The sequence below is a fragment of the Oryctolagus cuniculus genome, chromosome 9, assembly GCF_051225735.1.
Source record: "Oryctolagus cuniculus isolate XC-2025 breed Fujian yellow rabbit chromosome 9, ASM5122573v1, whole genome shotgun sequence".
NCBI lineage: Eukaryota > Metazoa > Chordata > Mammalia > Lagomorpha > Leporidae > Oryctolagus > Oryctolagus cuniculus.
The window spans coordinates 50,210,427-50,225,544 of record NC_142875.1 but is presented as its reverse complement, the minus strand read 5'-3'; the positions used below and the strand labels follow the sequence as shown (position 1 = coordinate 50,225,544).

Sequence of the window (15,118 nt, the reverse complement as noted above, 5' to 3'; positions counted from 1 at the left end):
TGGCACCTGGCACCTGGCTTCGAGTGAGCGCAGCACCAGCAATTCTGGCCAATGGGGAGTGAACCTGCAGATGGAAGACCTCTCTATCTCTCTCTGTGTGCCTCTCCACTCTCATATAACTCTTCCTTTCAAATAAATAAATAAATCTAAAAGAAGCAAAGTGTCTGAAGCACTAGAATTGTAAGGAATGAACACATTGACTTCTCAGGACATTCTGTTCCCACATTATTGTCTTATCCGAAGAAGCATATTGGGTAGTGATTTAGAGTCTGGAATTTTTTTTTTTTTTTTGACAGGCAGAGTGGACAGTGAGAGAGAGAGAGACAGAGAGAAAGGTCTTCCTTTGCCATTGGTTCACCCTCCAATGGCCACCGTGGCCGATGTGCTGTGGCCGGCGCACCACGCCGATCCGATGGCAGGAGCCAGGAGCCAGGTGCTTTTCCTGGCCTCCCATGGGGTGCAGGGCCCAAGAACTTGGGCCATCCTCCACTGCACTCCCTGGCCACAGCAGAGAGCTGGCCTGGAAGAGGGGCAACAGGGACAGAATCCGGCGCCCCGACCGGGACTAGAACCTGGTGTGCCGGTGCCCCTAGGCGGAGGATTAGCCTAGCGAGCCGCGGCGCCGGTCTAGAGTCTGGAATTTTTAATAAGACTAACTTGGATTTGAATCCTCACTTTTCATATTGGTGATGTTACTTTGGACAAGTTGCTGAATATTTCCAGTTTTCAAAGGTTTACCCATTTATTTAAAAGGCAGACTTACAGAGAAGGAGAAATAAACTGAGGGAGAGAGGAAGATCTACCATACCCTGGATCACTCCTCAAATGCCCACCACAGGTGGGGCTTGGCCAGGCCAAAGTTGGAAGCTTGGAACTCCATCCTGGTCTCCCAGCTGAGTGGCAGGAACCCAAGTACTTGGACTGTCTCTCAGTTCTTTCCCAGGCCCATTAGCAGGGAGCTGGATAGGAACAGAGTGTGGAGACCAGGACTCGATCATTGATGAAATGGGATGCGGGTGTTGCAGATGGGGATTTGCCCATCTGTACCACAATGCCAGTCCCTCTATTTCAATTGTCTTTCCCATGAAAAGGGTGAGTTATGCCAATTTTCAGCATACTTGCTATACAGGAAGCCCTCTGAAACCACAGGTTCTGCATCCACAGATTTAACCAACCACAGATCAAATATATTTGAAAAAGGTTGATATTATTGCTGACATACACTACATGGTTTTGTTTATGTTGGTTGTGTCTGTACTGACATGCAGGCTTTTTTCCTTGTAAATATTCCTTAAATAGTATAACTGTAATATTGCAACAATTTACATAGCATTCCCCCTTTCTTAGGTACTATAAGTAATCTAGAGATGACTTAAAATATAAGGGAAGTTGTACGTGGCTAATATGCAAGTAGTACGGCATTTACTGTAAAGAAAAAATGATGCTGAAGTTCATATGGAGACGCAGCAGACCTCAAATAACTAAAGCAATCTTGTACAACAAAAACAAAGCCGGAGGCATCACAATAACAGATTTCAGGACATGCTACAGGGAAGTTGTAATCAAAACAGCAGGGTACTGGTACAGAAACAGATGGATAGAGCAATGGAACTGAATTGAAACACCAGAAATCAATCCAAACATCTATAGCCAACTTATATTTGATCAAGGATCTAAAACCAATTCCTGGAGCAAGGACAGTCTATTCCACAAATGGTGCTGGGAAAATTGGATTTCCACGTGCAGAATCATGAAGCAAGACCCCTACCTTACACCTTACACAAAAATCCACTCAACATGGATTAAAGACCTAAATCTATGACCCGACACCATCAAATTATTAGAGAACATTGGAGAAACCCTGCAAGATATTGGCACTGGCAAAGACTTCCTAGAAAAGACCCTAGAGGCGCAAGCAGTCAAAGCCAATATTAACAACTGGGATTACATCAAATTGAGAAGTTTCTGTACTACAAAAGAAACAGTCAGGAGAGTGAAGAGACAACCGACAGAATGGGAAAAAATACTCACAAACTGTGCTACAGATTAAGGATTAATAACCACAATCTACAAAGAAATCAAGAAACTCCACAACACAAATCTAACAACCCACTTAAGAGATGGGCCAGGGACCTCAATAGACATTTTTCAAAAGAAGAAATCCAAATGGCCAACAAGCATATGAAAAATGTTCAAGATCATTAGCAATCAGGGAAATGCAAATCAAAACCACAATGAGTTTCACCTCACCCCAGTGAGAATGGCTCACATGCAGAAATCTACCAACAACAGATGTGACAAGGATGTGGGGAAAAAGAGACACTAACCCACTCTTGGTGGGAATGCAAACTGGTAAAGCCACTATGGAAATATGTCTGGAGATTCCTCAGAAACCTGAATATAACCCTACCATTCAACCCAGCCATCCCACTCCTTGGAATTTACCCAAAGGAAATTAAATTGGCAAACAAAAAAGTTGTCTGCACATTACTGTTTATTGCAGCTCAATTCACAATAGCTAAGACCTGTAATCAACCTAAATGCCCATCAACAGTAGACTGGATAAAGGAATTATGGGACGTATACTCTATAGAATACTATACAGCAGTCAAAAACAATGAAATCCGGTCATTTGCAACAAGATGGAGGAATCTGGAAAACATCAAGCTGAGTGAATTAAGCCAGTCCAAAAGGGACAAATATCATATATTCTCCCTGATCAGTTGTCGCTCCCCCTCTTCGTGGAGGAACGACACTGAACCCTGCGCTGTTCTTTCGTCTGCTCGGCCCTCCCCGGGTTTGCTGCTGGTTCTTCCCGGGTTGGCTATTATCCCTTCCACCTCCGTGGAAGGGCAGTTCCCCCTGGCCGCATTCCCCACTTCCGCAGGGGAGCGGCACACCGCCGGCCGGTTCTCTCGGGGGCTGCACGGGTTCCCTTAGATGTTCCCCATAGATGTTCCTGGTGCATGCCGTCTCTCTCCTCCTTTATAGTCCTCCTCCGCCAATCCTAACTCGGCTGCCCACACGCCGAGTACACTGCTCTCCAATCAGGAGCAAGTCCTACAGTTAATTGGTTGAACTGGAGGCAGCTGTGCGGAAGCTGTTTACTTCTCTCCCAGCGCCATATTGTGGGAGAGCAGATGCAGATCCCCCTTTCTTTTTATTTTTTGGCGTTGATACGCGCCTGTCTTCGGTGTCCCGCGGCACACACTCTGCTCTACTTGCTAGAGTTGCCACAGGCTCTTACAAGTCCTATCCATCAGGCAAACCGAATCCGGGTCCTCTCTTCGCCATGTTGTGAGGAGGTTTTTAGGCGCTGATGCGTGCCTGTGTTCGGTGCCCTGCAGCGCATGCTCTGGTCGAGCCTGCAGGGGCTTACAAAACCTATCAGGCAAACCGAATCCAAGCCTTCTCATTGCCGTATTGTGGGGGAGACTTATTAGTGTTGGTTTGTGCCTATCTTCGGTGACCTGCAGCTCATACTCTGGTCGAGCTGCTTGCTGGCGCTTACCGCCTTAAATCAGGCAGACCGAATCCAAGCTTAATATTGTTGTATTGTGGGGAAGCCTTACTGATGTTAATTCGTGCCTGTCTTCGGTGACCTCCGGCGCATAAGCTGCTAGCTGCCCGCAGGTGCTCATCGCCTCACTTGATTAGGCAGACCGAATCCAAGCTCTCACATTGCAGTGTTGTAGGGAGGCCTTTTTATTTCTCTATTTCTCTATCTCCGGGCATTCCTATTTCTCCCATTTTACTTCTATCTTCCAGCATTCCTATTTTTCTCACTTTACTTCTAAACTTCTGTTTCTCTTATCCCTGCGGCTTTCCGGCACCTCGCCCCGCCGGCGGGTTCCCGGCTCTGCGCCGCTTCAGCCCGCGCGCCTCTCTCATCTGCGCAGCTTCCCGGCTTTGCGCGGCTTGGCTTCGCGCGCTCCGCGGTCTCCACGCTTAACCCTTTCGCGTCTGAACCACGGCCTACGCCAGCCCCGTTCCCTATCTACTTGTGCCCCGCACGCTCTCTCTGCGCACGGCAGCCTCCGCGAGTCACACAGCGTGTAGCTTACGTGTCCGCCACTAGCATTCAATCTAAGTTCCCCGGGCTAGCCTGGCGAATTCAACCCAGCGTACGTCTCCGCCCCACGGTTTGGCTTCCCGTCCTTTGCTCCCCGGGCTAATCAGACGGATCCCAACCTGGCTCACGTTTCAGCTTCTGGTTTCAACTTTTCGCCCCCTATTCCCGGGCTAACTTGAGAATCCCAAAGTGGCTTTCGTATCCGCCTCGGCCTGCCCCCCGCGGCTTCAATTTCCCTAACATTTTTCTCTACCCGGTATGTTTCCCTAAGTTTTCTTCCAACAATATTCCTCCCTTATTTCTCCTGGCCTCTCCCCACAGTCCGCATCCGAGTCTGTTTGTTCTAGCTTTCACTTTCGCTTTTGACCTTAGAGATTTCTCCCAGCTTCCCCCCGTAGTCCGTATCCGAATCTATGCCTAGGCTTTCAATAACTTCTTCCGGCTCCTTTTTCGTCCGGCTTTTCCCTAGGCTGTTTGCTAGTCTCTCTCTCTGGTATTTTCCTGCTTCTTCCCGTTTCTTCCCTCCTAAGTTTGCTATCCGTCCTAGGTTTCCTATCCGAGTCACGGCACCATTATGTCGCTCCCCGTCTTCATGGGGGAACGACACTAAACCCTGCCTAGGCTTCCAATAGCTTCTTCCGGCTCCTTTTTCGTCCGGCTTTTCCCTAGGCTGTTTGCTAGTCTCTCTCTCTGGTATTTTCCTGCTTCTTCCCGTTTCTTCCCTCCTAAGTTTGCTATCCGTCCTAGGTTTCCTATCCGAGTCACGGCACCATTATGTCGCTCCCCCTCTTCGTGGAGGAACGACACTGAACCCTGCGCTGTTCTTTCGTCTGCTCGGCCCTCCCCGGGTTTGCTGCTAGTTCTTCCCGGGTTGGCTACTATCCCTTCCACCTCCGTGGAAGGGCAGTTCCCCCTGGCCGCATTCCCCACTTCCGCAGGGGAGCGGCACACCGCCGGCCGGTTCTCTCGGGGGCTGCACGGGTTCCCTTAGATGTTCCCCATAGATGTTCCTGGTGCATGCCGTCTCTCTCCTCCTTTATAGTCCTCCTCCGCCAATCCTAACTCGGCTGCCCACACGCCGAGTACGCTGCTCTCCAATCAGGAGCAAGTCCTACAGTTAATTGGTTGAACTGGAGGCAGCTGTGCGGAAGCTGTTTACTTCTCTCCCAGCGCCATATTGTGGGAGAGCAGATGCATAGAATAAGTCTTAATTCCAGTAACTTAGTCTAGTCCGGTTGCTCCCCACAATCAGTGACAACTAACCAAGCACCAAAAAGGAAACCTGTTAAAGTGAAATGAACACTATGAGAAGCAGTGACTTGATCAGCCCTTGCCCTCTTGATGAACAACTTAATATGTTATCCCTCTTAGTATTTTTTTCTTTGTTCTACTTAATACTATTGGTTGAATTCTGTAATTAATATACAGTTATTCTTAAGTGTTGAAACTTAACTGAAAAGTGATCCCTGTTAAATACAAGAGTGGGAATAAGAGAGGGAAGGGATTTACAATTTGGGACATGCTCAAGCTGACTTGCCCCAAACGGTAGAGTTAGAAACATACCAGGGGATTCCAATTCAATCCCATCAAGATGGCATGTACCAATGCCATCTCACTAGTCCCAGGGATCAATTTCTGTTCACAATTGATCATAAAGATAGGACGAAGAACCAAAGGGATCACATAAACAAGACTAGTGTCTGCAAATACTAGCTGATAGAATAAAAAAAGGAGAGAACGATCCAACATGGGAAGCGAGATACACAGCAAACCCATTGAATGGCAGATGTCCTAAATAGCACTCTGGCCTCAGAATCAGCCCTTAAGGCATGTGGATCTGGCTGAAAAGCCCATGGGAGTATTTCAGGCATGGAAAGCCAAGACACTCTGGCAAAAACAAACAAACAAACAAAAACAAAAAACACCGTACATGAAAGATCTCCACGAGTGAGATCCCAGGGGAAAGAATGAGGCATCAAAGAAGGAGGTACCTTTCTTTGAAGGGAGGAGAGAACTTCCACTCTGACTACGATCTTGTCTAAATATGATCAGAGTCAGTGAAGTCAAAAGGCTTCCATAGCCTTGGCAACTCATGACAAGAGCCTAGGGTGGGGCCGGCGCCGTGGCTCAGTAGGCTAATCCTCCACCTTGCGGCGCCGGCACACCGGGTTCTAGTCCCGGTCGGGGCGCCGGATTCTGTCCCGGTTGCCCCTCTTCCAGGCCAGCTCTCTGCTATGGCCAGGGAGTGCAGTGGAGGATGGCCCAGGTGCTTGGGCCCTGCACCCCATGGGAGACCAGGAAAAGCACCTGGATCCTGGCTCCTGCCATCGGATCAGCGCGGTGCGCCGGCCACAGCGCGCTGGCCGCGGCGGCCATTGGAGGGTGAACCAACGGCAAAGGAAGACCTTTCTCTCTGTCTCTCTCTCTCACTGTCCACTCTGCCTGTAAAAAAAAAAAAAAAAAAGCCTAGGGTGCTTACTGATGCCATAAACAAGAGTGTCAATTTGTTAAGTCAACAACAGGAGTCACTGTGCACTTGCTCCTCATGTAGGATATCTATCTGTGGGGGAGGCTGAATACAGGCCTAGAGGAAACTTCCTGAGCATGCCTCGAATTTGAAAACCTATCTTAAGTTTCAAATCCCTGGTGGCAAACACCCCAGCCCCAGGGTGCTTCTGCCTAAGGATCATTAAGGTGGTATAATAGGAGTGGCTAGGACCCTTTTGCATCACAACACCCCACCCTTTGCCTGCATCTGCTCATCCACTCTGTACCATCTGCTCTGTACCTCAGCTATATATACACCTCCCTTTTACAATAAAGTGAGACCCTGCTTTGACTGGGCTCCACACCACGCCTGATTGTCCCCCGGGTTTGGGGAAGGTTGAGTGGTGGGTGGCGCACTTCTCCTTGGTCAAAGCAAGCTGCGGGCAGCCTGCCTAATTCTCGGCGGGTGGCAAGGAACAGTCACCACATCTGTCCTTAATGTGTTGTTCAATGTGAATTAATGCTATAACTAGTACTCAAACAGTATTTTTCACTTTATGTTTCTATGTGGGAGCAAACTGTTGAAATCTTTACTTAATATATACTAAACTGATCTTCTGTATGTAAAGAGAATTGAAAATGAATTGATGTGAATGGAAGGGAAGAGGGAGCAGGAAAGGGGAGGGTTGCCGGTGGGAGGAAAGTTATGGGGGGGAAGCCATTATAATCCATAAGCTGTACTTTGGAAATTTATATTCATTAAATAAAAGTTAAAAAAAAATAAAGTGGAAAAAAAAGAACTTGAACACCTGATCATTTTTTTATGCTCAGAGATCTTGGGATCAAGCCCCCAACCCTATACACACTAAGTGCCAATTGTATATTTAAATGTTGGGCTTCGCTGACTCACATATGATCTCTAATATGATGCATTCATGTCACTTTGTCCTGAGTAAATAATGATAAGTCAAATAAATCAGATGTGTTTGCATTTACAACAAACATAAAGACATGGGAAGAGACAATGGATTAGTAATCATATACCTAAGCATAAAATTATAAGTGATGAGTTTTATATGGAAATGAATGAATCCCAATGAATGACAGGAATGGATATAATCTTCTTTGAACCATGTTGTAAAGTTTGTCTCTGTGAAGCAATGACATCTAAGTTGAGAACCAGTACAAGTTAAATGAGGATTCTCAGAACACAGCTTATATCTCACACTTGAAGCAGTCTTGGGCTGGGCTCCTTTGGACTGAAATAAGGAAAGTTTGCTAGATAGAGTTGAAAAGACCAAAGGGAAATGATGGGAGAAGAGAGTACACAAAGAGAGTTAAAGCTTAATGAGTTTTAATTAGCAATGTTTTTGATCAAAATTATATTATAAAAATATGACTGGCTGCTATATAGAAAACATACATAGATATAATGAATATCTATAAAGAAAATGAATATATATATATATATAGAAAATGAATGAGAGAAGACATACTCATCAGATTATAAGCAAAGAGAATATACTATACCTGTGATACAATATGAAAAAATGATAGCCATTATGATTGCTTTAAAAGTATTATTTTATATATAATTACAAGTATAGCATTGGCTGGTACCACAGCTCACTTGGCTAATCCTCCGCCTGCAGTTCTAGTCCTGTTGGGATGCCGGATTCTGTCCTAGTTGCTTCTTTTCCAGTCCAGTTCTCTGCTGTGGCCTGGGAGTGCAGTGGAGGATGGCCCAATTCCTTGGGCCCTGCACACGCATGGTAGACCAGGAGGAAGCACCTGGCTCCTGGGTTCGGATTGGCGCAGCGCCCGGCCGTGGCGGCCACTTGGGGGGTGAACCAACGGAAAAAGGAAGACCTTTCTCTCTGTCTCTCTCTTTCTCACTGTCTAACTCTGCTGCCTCTCCAAAGAAAAAAAAAAGAAAAAAAAGTATAGCATTATTATAATTTAGCTAACAGGGTTATAAGTCTTCAAGTGATAAGTCTAATTATCTGTTAACTTGTCTTTTGCTGCTAGAATATTAAGAATTTCTGGAAAATTTAATGCAATTCTGATATTGACTACATTAAAATTTGCCATAACTCAGGGACAGAGCTGTGGCATAGAAAATAAAACTGTTGCCTTCAGTGCCAGCATCTCATGTGAGTACTAGTTAGAATCCAACCACTGCTAATGCAGCTCCCTGCTAATGTTCCTTGGAAAGAAATAGAAGGTGGCCCAAGTACTTGGGTCCCTGCAACCATGTGGGAGACCCAGATGAATCTCCTGGCTCCTGGCTTCAGACAGGCCCATCCCAGGCCAATGTGGCCATTTGTGGAGTGAACCCATGGAAGGAAGATCTCTCTCTCTTTCTCTTCCTCTCTCTCTCTCTCTCTCTCCCTCCATCTCTGTAGCTCTGACTTACAAATAGATAAATACATCTTTTTTTTTAAACATTGCTATCACACATCTTTTTTTTCAGTCCCATTATCCAAGTCTGTATTTCATTTTTCATAATTATTCTCTCATGCTTGTCTCCCTCAGTTTACTGCCACTTTCAGCAAAGGAGTTTCTCTCTCTCATTCACTGATGAAAATGTGACTTAACGTAATATAGATTCAAAACAGTATTATGGCTTAAAGTAAAGTTGTATCCATTCTTCTTTCTTAGAGAAATTATTGTTATTTATTTCTTAAGTTTAAATCTATTATTTCTTCCTGAAACTACAATATCCACTTATCTGCAGTTTCTACTGTTAGAATTAACCATAAGAAAGCGATTTTCTTTTAAGAAAAGTGATTTAATATCTCAGTTTCAAATGTTCAACTTAATATCCTTAATCAAAGTCATTTTTCAGAAGTTGATGTTTTTAGAGTAATTCTACACTTACTTTTGTGAATAGTATTTTTATGTAGAACAGTAATTTTGTTCTTTTCTTTCCCTCTATCACTTTCTTCTCTCTTTTGTGTTCCTTTCAGTTCAGAATATGGCATTTCTATGTGAAACAATATTTCTGTATTAAAATAAGAATACTGTTATTGTCAGTGCAATACTATGTTCACGCTAATATCTCCACTTTTCCTTCTTCCTAAACTGAGGTTTAGATAATTTAATGTATATTATCAACCTGTAATCACTCAGTTTCTTGCAAGCTGACTTTTTTTCAACAGTCTTGAATAATAATATGCATTTAAATATAGATGTGTTACATCATTTGTATTTTATTCCATTATAATAAAACATTATGTGTATGCTGAGATAATGAAGGAACAGATTAGTTTCCAATGAAGGATGTCTAGATTCATAGTTACAGGCTTAATAATTACTTACTATTTATGGTATTACAATTAAGTAGAATATACCCTCATAAACAAATTTGGGATAATAACTGTGTTTATTCATTGAGTTATAAAGATTGTAAGTCAGGGCCAGTGCTGTGGCTCAATAGGCTAATCCTCCGCCTGTGGCATCAGCACCCCGGGTTCTAGTCCCAGTTGGAGCACCGGATTCTGTCCTGGTTGCTCCTCTTCCAGTCCAGCTCTCTGCTGTGGCCCAGGAGTGCAGTGGAGGATGGTCCAGGTCCTTAGGTCCTGCACCTGCCTGGGAGACCAGAAGAGGCACCTGGCTCCTGGCTTTGGATCAGCACGGTGCGCCAGCCACAACGTGCTGACTGCAGTGGCCATTGGGTTGAACCAATGGAAAAGGAAGACCTTTCTCTCTGTCTCTCTCTCACTGTCCACTCTGCCTGTCAAAAAAAAAAAAAAAAAAGATTCTAAGTCAGGGACTCAGCTCTGGGAAAATCAATTTTGCATTCAGACAGATCAAAGGACATCTTGGAGTCATATGTGGATTAACACTTCTTTATATTCACAGCAGCAGATGAGAATACGCCGGAAACCACTTGTTTGTGGTGGTGGTTGGACCGCAGAATGTCCGCCTTCACATTTGTGGTGGCAGGTGAGAAAATACAGAAAGACATCCACACCCGGTCACACTCTTCAGCTTCTTATAAAGGCTTTGTAAAAGGAAAAGGCCCAGAACAAAGCAGTTATATAACAGCTCTGTCTGTTCCAGGTCTTCTGGTTACCATGAGATCAAGAACCACAGAAGTATAGAGATAGAGGAGAGGTATGGGAACCTGGTAAATCACACTTTCCCAAAATGTATTAACAGCAACAGCAAGCAAATAAAATATAACGCTATTACCAGCTTCTAACTTTGTATAAGGAGAGGTGGTTTCTAATTTATTGACAGACTTACTCTCTCCCTTCGTGTTCTACCAAGGTGGCCATTCAGTTGATGATTGCGTCAGGTGATGAAGGAAGTGGGGCATGAAAAAATGATTATGACTGATTTAGAGAACGAAGTTCATTCAGTAAGTAAGAATAACACAATAATAAAAGATTCTATATACAGGAAGATAGATTGCAGGTAGTGGATAGAAAGTAGCTGGTTAAGGCAGAAAAGGGGACAATGAAATCTGGATTTTAGCACATTTGGGCAAGTTTCAAAATAGGTATGAAGAAGATTTAATACACACTCTAGAGTCTATGTGTACAAAATAGATTAGGAGGGATGACAAGAGCAAATAGAAATTGCAAATAGTGAATTTAAAAATGTCTTCATATGGTATCAATGAAATTGTTTTGCATTTTTGAGAGTCTTTTACAATTACTTTGTATGATTAAGCTGGAGTGTTTTGAGTGTTATTTGATGTGAAGTTCAGCTTCAGAACAAGATAGACATTTCTTATGTGTATTAGGTCCTATTTTTTGGAAAAAATATTTAAAGAAAAAGTAGTTACTCACTCAGGAATTTGAATATTTGGAGTAGCATGTACAAAGACAGATTTGCAAGATACAAGTAACAATAAAACAAGAAAATTCCTTGATATTAATGTTAATTTTTGACAGTAAAGGATATATATTCTCTTCACTTACATATAAGTGAATTATATCCAGCTTAACTTAGCAATGTCATATGCAGTAAAAGATCTGAAATCTGAGAAAACTTTAAAAATAAATGAATGAGCAATCATTAAAATTAAAATTATTTTTGATACTCATAGGTGTTTAGATTTAAGCAGATGATTTTCAAGCTACTTTTTTGAAAGGCAAAGAGAAGACAGAACAATGCAGTTACCATTTGCTGATTCACTTTCCAAATGCCTGAAATGTCATAAGTTGGACCAGACTGGAGTCAGGAGCTTGGAATTTAATCCAGATCTCCCATATGTGTGACAGGGACTCTTTCCTGGAGCCATTATCTGCTACCTCCCAGGATCTGTACTGGTGGAAAGCTGGAATCAGCAAAGAGAGCTAGAAATTGAAGATAGGCATTCCAAAGCGAGATACACGCATTTAAACCACCATCCTGATAGAACTTTTGCCAACTTCAGATTGTATTTAATTAAATTAGTTTTGGATATACTTTAATTTTTCCATGATAAAATGGAGTTTAGTATAGGTCTGTACTATTTTTCTTTTTTTTTTTTCTTTCTTTTTTTTTACAGGCAGAGTGGACAGTGAGAGAGAGAGACAGAGAGAAAGGTCTTCCTTTGCCGTTGGTTCACCCTCCAATGGCCGCCGCGGCCAGCGCGCTGTGGCCGGCGCACCGCGCTGATCCAATGGCAGGAGCCAGGCACTTCTCCTGGTCTCCCATGGGGTGCAGGGCCCAAGCACCTGGGCCATCCTCCACTGCACTCCCTGGCCACAGCAGAGGGCTGGCCTAGAAGAGGGGCAACCGGGACAGAATCCGGCGCCCCGACCGGGACTAGAACCCGGGGTGCCGGCGCCGCAAGACAAAGGATTAGCCTAGTGAGCCGCGGCGCCGGCCTGTACTATTTTTCTTAATTGTACTATTAACCATTGCATGCATTAGAGTATCACTATCCTCAAAATAACCTTAAGTAGCAAGAACATGATACGTATTTTTCTCTGAGATCATTTTTTCTAGTCATTAAGACCATTAGTTTCCATCTCAGAATGGCTAATCAGGAGATCGTTTTCTCTTCTGTTTGATTCTTTGATGGGATCACTCATCGTCATCTTCCTTTTCATTATGAAAACACTATGGCAGTCTGAAACTTTCCACTTATAATTACCACTATATGCGTAGTTATCACCTTAAGGTTGCATGGCACCATACTTCTCAAGGCAGCATCACAAAGTGACTCTAAATTTTGCACCTTCTGACTGATAGTGTGTCTTGTGTCTTTCACAGAGTTTTAGTGCTGCAAGAGAAGCAAAAGTGAGTAAAAAGATCATTAGGAGTTGTTCACAGGCATTCTCTTTCTGAACTTAGTAGAGAGTACGAAGGAAAAGCTTATCTTATGGGGTACTTTTCAATGGTCTCCTAATGTCACTGTGAAAATCAACAAAGCAGCAGAGTGGGGAAAATTGCACCTTGAGGACCTAGGATAGTCTGTACTTTTATATCACATAGCTATCTTTGACACTCTGAAATGATCTTTCTTCCCTCCTTCCTCCCTCCCTCCCTCCCTCCTTTCCTTCCTTCCTTCCTTCCTCCCTTCCTTCCTTCCTTCTTTTCTTCCTTTATTTTTGCTTTTTGTTTTGTTTTGATTTTGACTTTTATAAATGATCAGCATGTATGACCATAAAAGGGAAATGTGGATTTCCAAAGCATCCACCAAATTTCAGTAATTATGAAATATTTTGGTATAATTTCCACTTTCATTTTTTTTTTTTTTATCTTTTATTGAATGAATATAAATTTCCAAAGTACGTCTCATGGGTTACAATGGCTTTCCCCCCCATACCGTCCCTCCCACCCACCACCCTCCCCTTTCCCACTCCCTCTCCCCTTCCATTCACATCAAGATTCATTTTCGATTATCTTAGTATACAGAAGATCAGCTTAGTATACCTTAAGTAAGGATTTCAACAGTTTGTTCCCACACAGAAACATAAAGTGAAAAATAATAGATGATTTTTTTTTAAATGATGATGAAATCAGATCAGACCTATTGTCATGTTTAATCCCAGTGAGAGTCAAGTTGGGAATTGATAGTTTCTTTTCTTTTTCTTTTTTTTTTTTTTTTTAACAGAAGATCAGTTTAGTGTACATTAAGTAAAGATTTCAACAGTTTGCACCCCCATAGAAACACAAAGTGAAATATACTGTTTGAGTACTCGTTATAGCATTAAGCCTCAGTGTACAGCACATTAAGGACAGAGATCCTACATGAGGAGTAAGTGCACAGTGACTCCTGTTGTTGACTTTACAAATTGACACTCCTGTTTATGGCATCAGTAATCTCCCTATGCACCAGTCATGAGTTTCCAAGGCTATGGAAGCCCCTTGAGTTCTCCGACTCTTATCTTGTTTAGACAAGGTCATAGTCAAAGTGGAGGTTCTCTCCTCCCTTCAGAGAAAGGCACCTCCCTCTTTGAAGACCTGTTCTTTCCACTGGGATCTCATCATGCTGAGTGAAGTAAGCCAGTCCCAAAGGGACAAATACCATATGTTCTCCCTGATCGGTGACAACTGACTGAACACCAAAAAGGAAACCTCCTGAAGTGAAATGGACACTATGAGAAATGGTGACTTGATCAGCATAGCCCTGACTGCTAATGGACAACTTAATACATTATCCCTCATAGTATTTTTTTTTTTTGTCTGTTCTACTTAATATGACTGGTTTAATTCTGTAATTATCACACAGTTATTCTTAAGTGTTGAAAATTAACTGAAATGTGATCCCTGTTAAACATAAAAGTGGGAATAAGAGAGGGAAGAGATGTATAATTTGGGGCATGCTCGGGCTGACTTGCCCCAATTGGTAGAGTTGGAAACATACCAGGGGATTCCAATTCAATCCCATCAAGGTGGCATGTGCCAATGCCATCTCACTATTCCAAGTGATCAATTTCAGTTCACAATTGATCATAATGAAAGGACTAAGAGTCAAAGGGAGCACATAAACAAGTCTAGTATCTGCTAACACCAACCGATAGAATAAATAAAGGGGAGAGTGATCCAACATGGGAAGTGAGATACTCAGCAGACTCATAGAATGGCGGATGTCCTAAATAGCACTCTGGCCTCAGAATCAGCCCTAAAGGCACTCGGATCTGGCTGAAAAGCCCATGAGAGTATTTCAGGCATGGAAAGCCAAGACACTCTGGCAAAAAGATCTCTGTGAGTGAGATCCCAGTGGAAAGAACAGGTCCACTTTCATTTTATTGGAATTTTTCTAAACTGATGCCTAACTGGTATAAGTTCACCTTAATTATTTAGTCTGTATTACTTTGCCTACTTTCTATCTTCTTCACACTCACCTTTGCATCAAAATTTAGTTTCTTCTAAAAAGTCCAGCAATACTCTATCATGCATTTCATAAAGATATATCTATATAGATGAAATCACAGTATTTTAATGTTATAATCTACAATATATAATAATTATGTAATACCCTAGAGAAAATTATAGATGCCATACTGTAGAATCATGGCATATATTTCACTCTCTGAATTTTTGTTTATTAAATAATATGGCACTAAAGAATAATTTTGTGATCATTAAGGAAAATACATCTTTTTCAAAATG

General features: G+C 42.9%; 1 pseudogene; it reads left to right on the top strand.

Moving 5' to 3' along the window:
• The window catches only part of LOC149124561 (ATP synthase F(0) complex subunit g, mitochondrial pseudogene), a 178,779-nt pseudogene that overhangs the window by 70,726 nt on the left and 92,935 nt on the right, over nt 1-15,118 (top strand).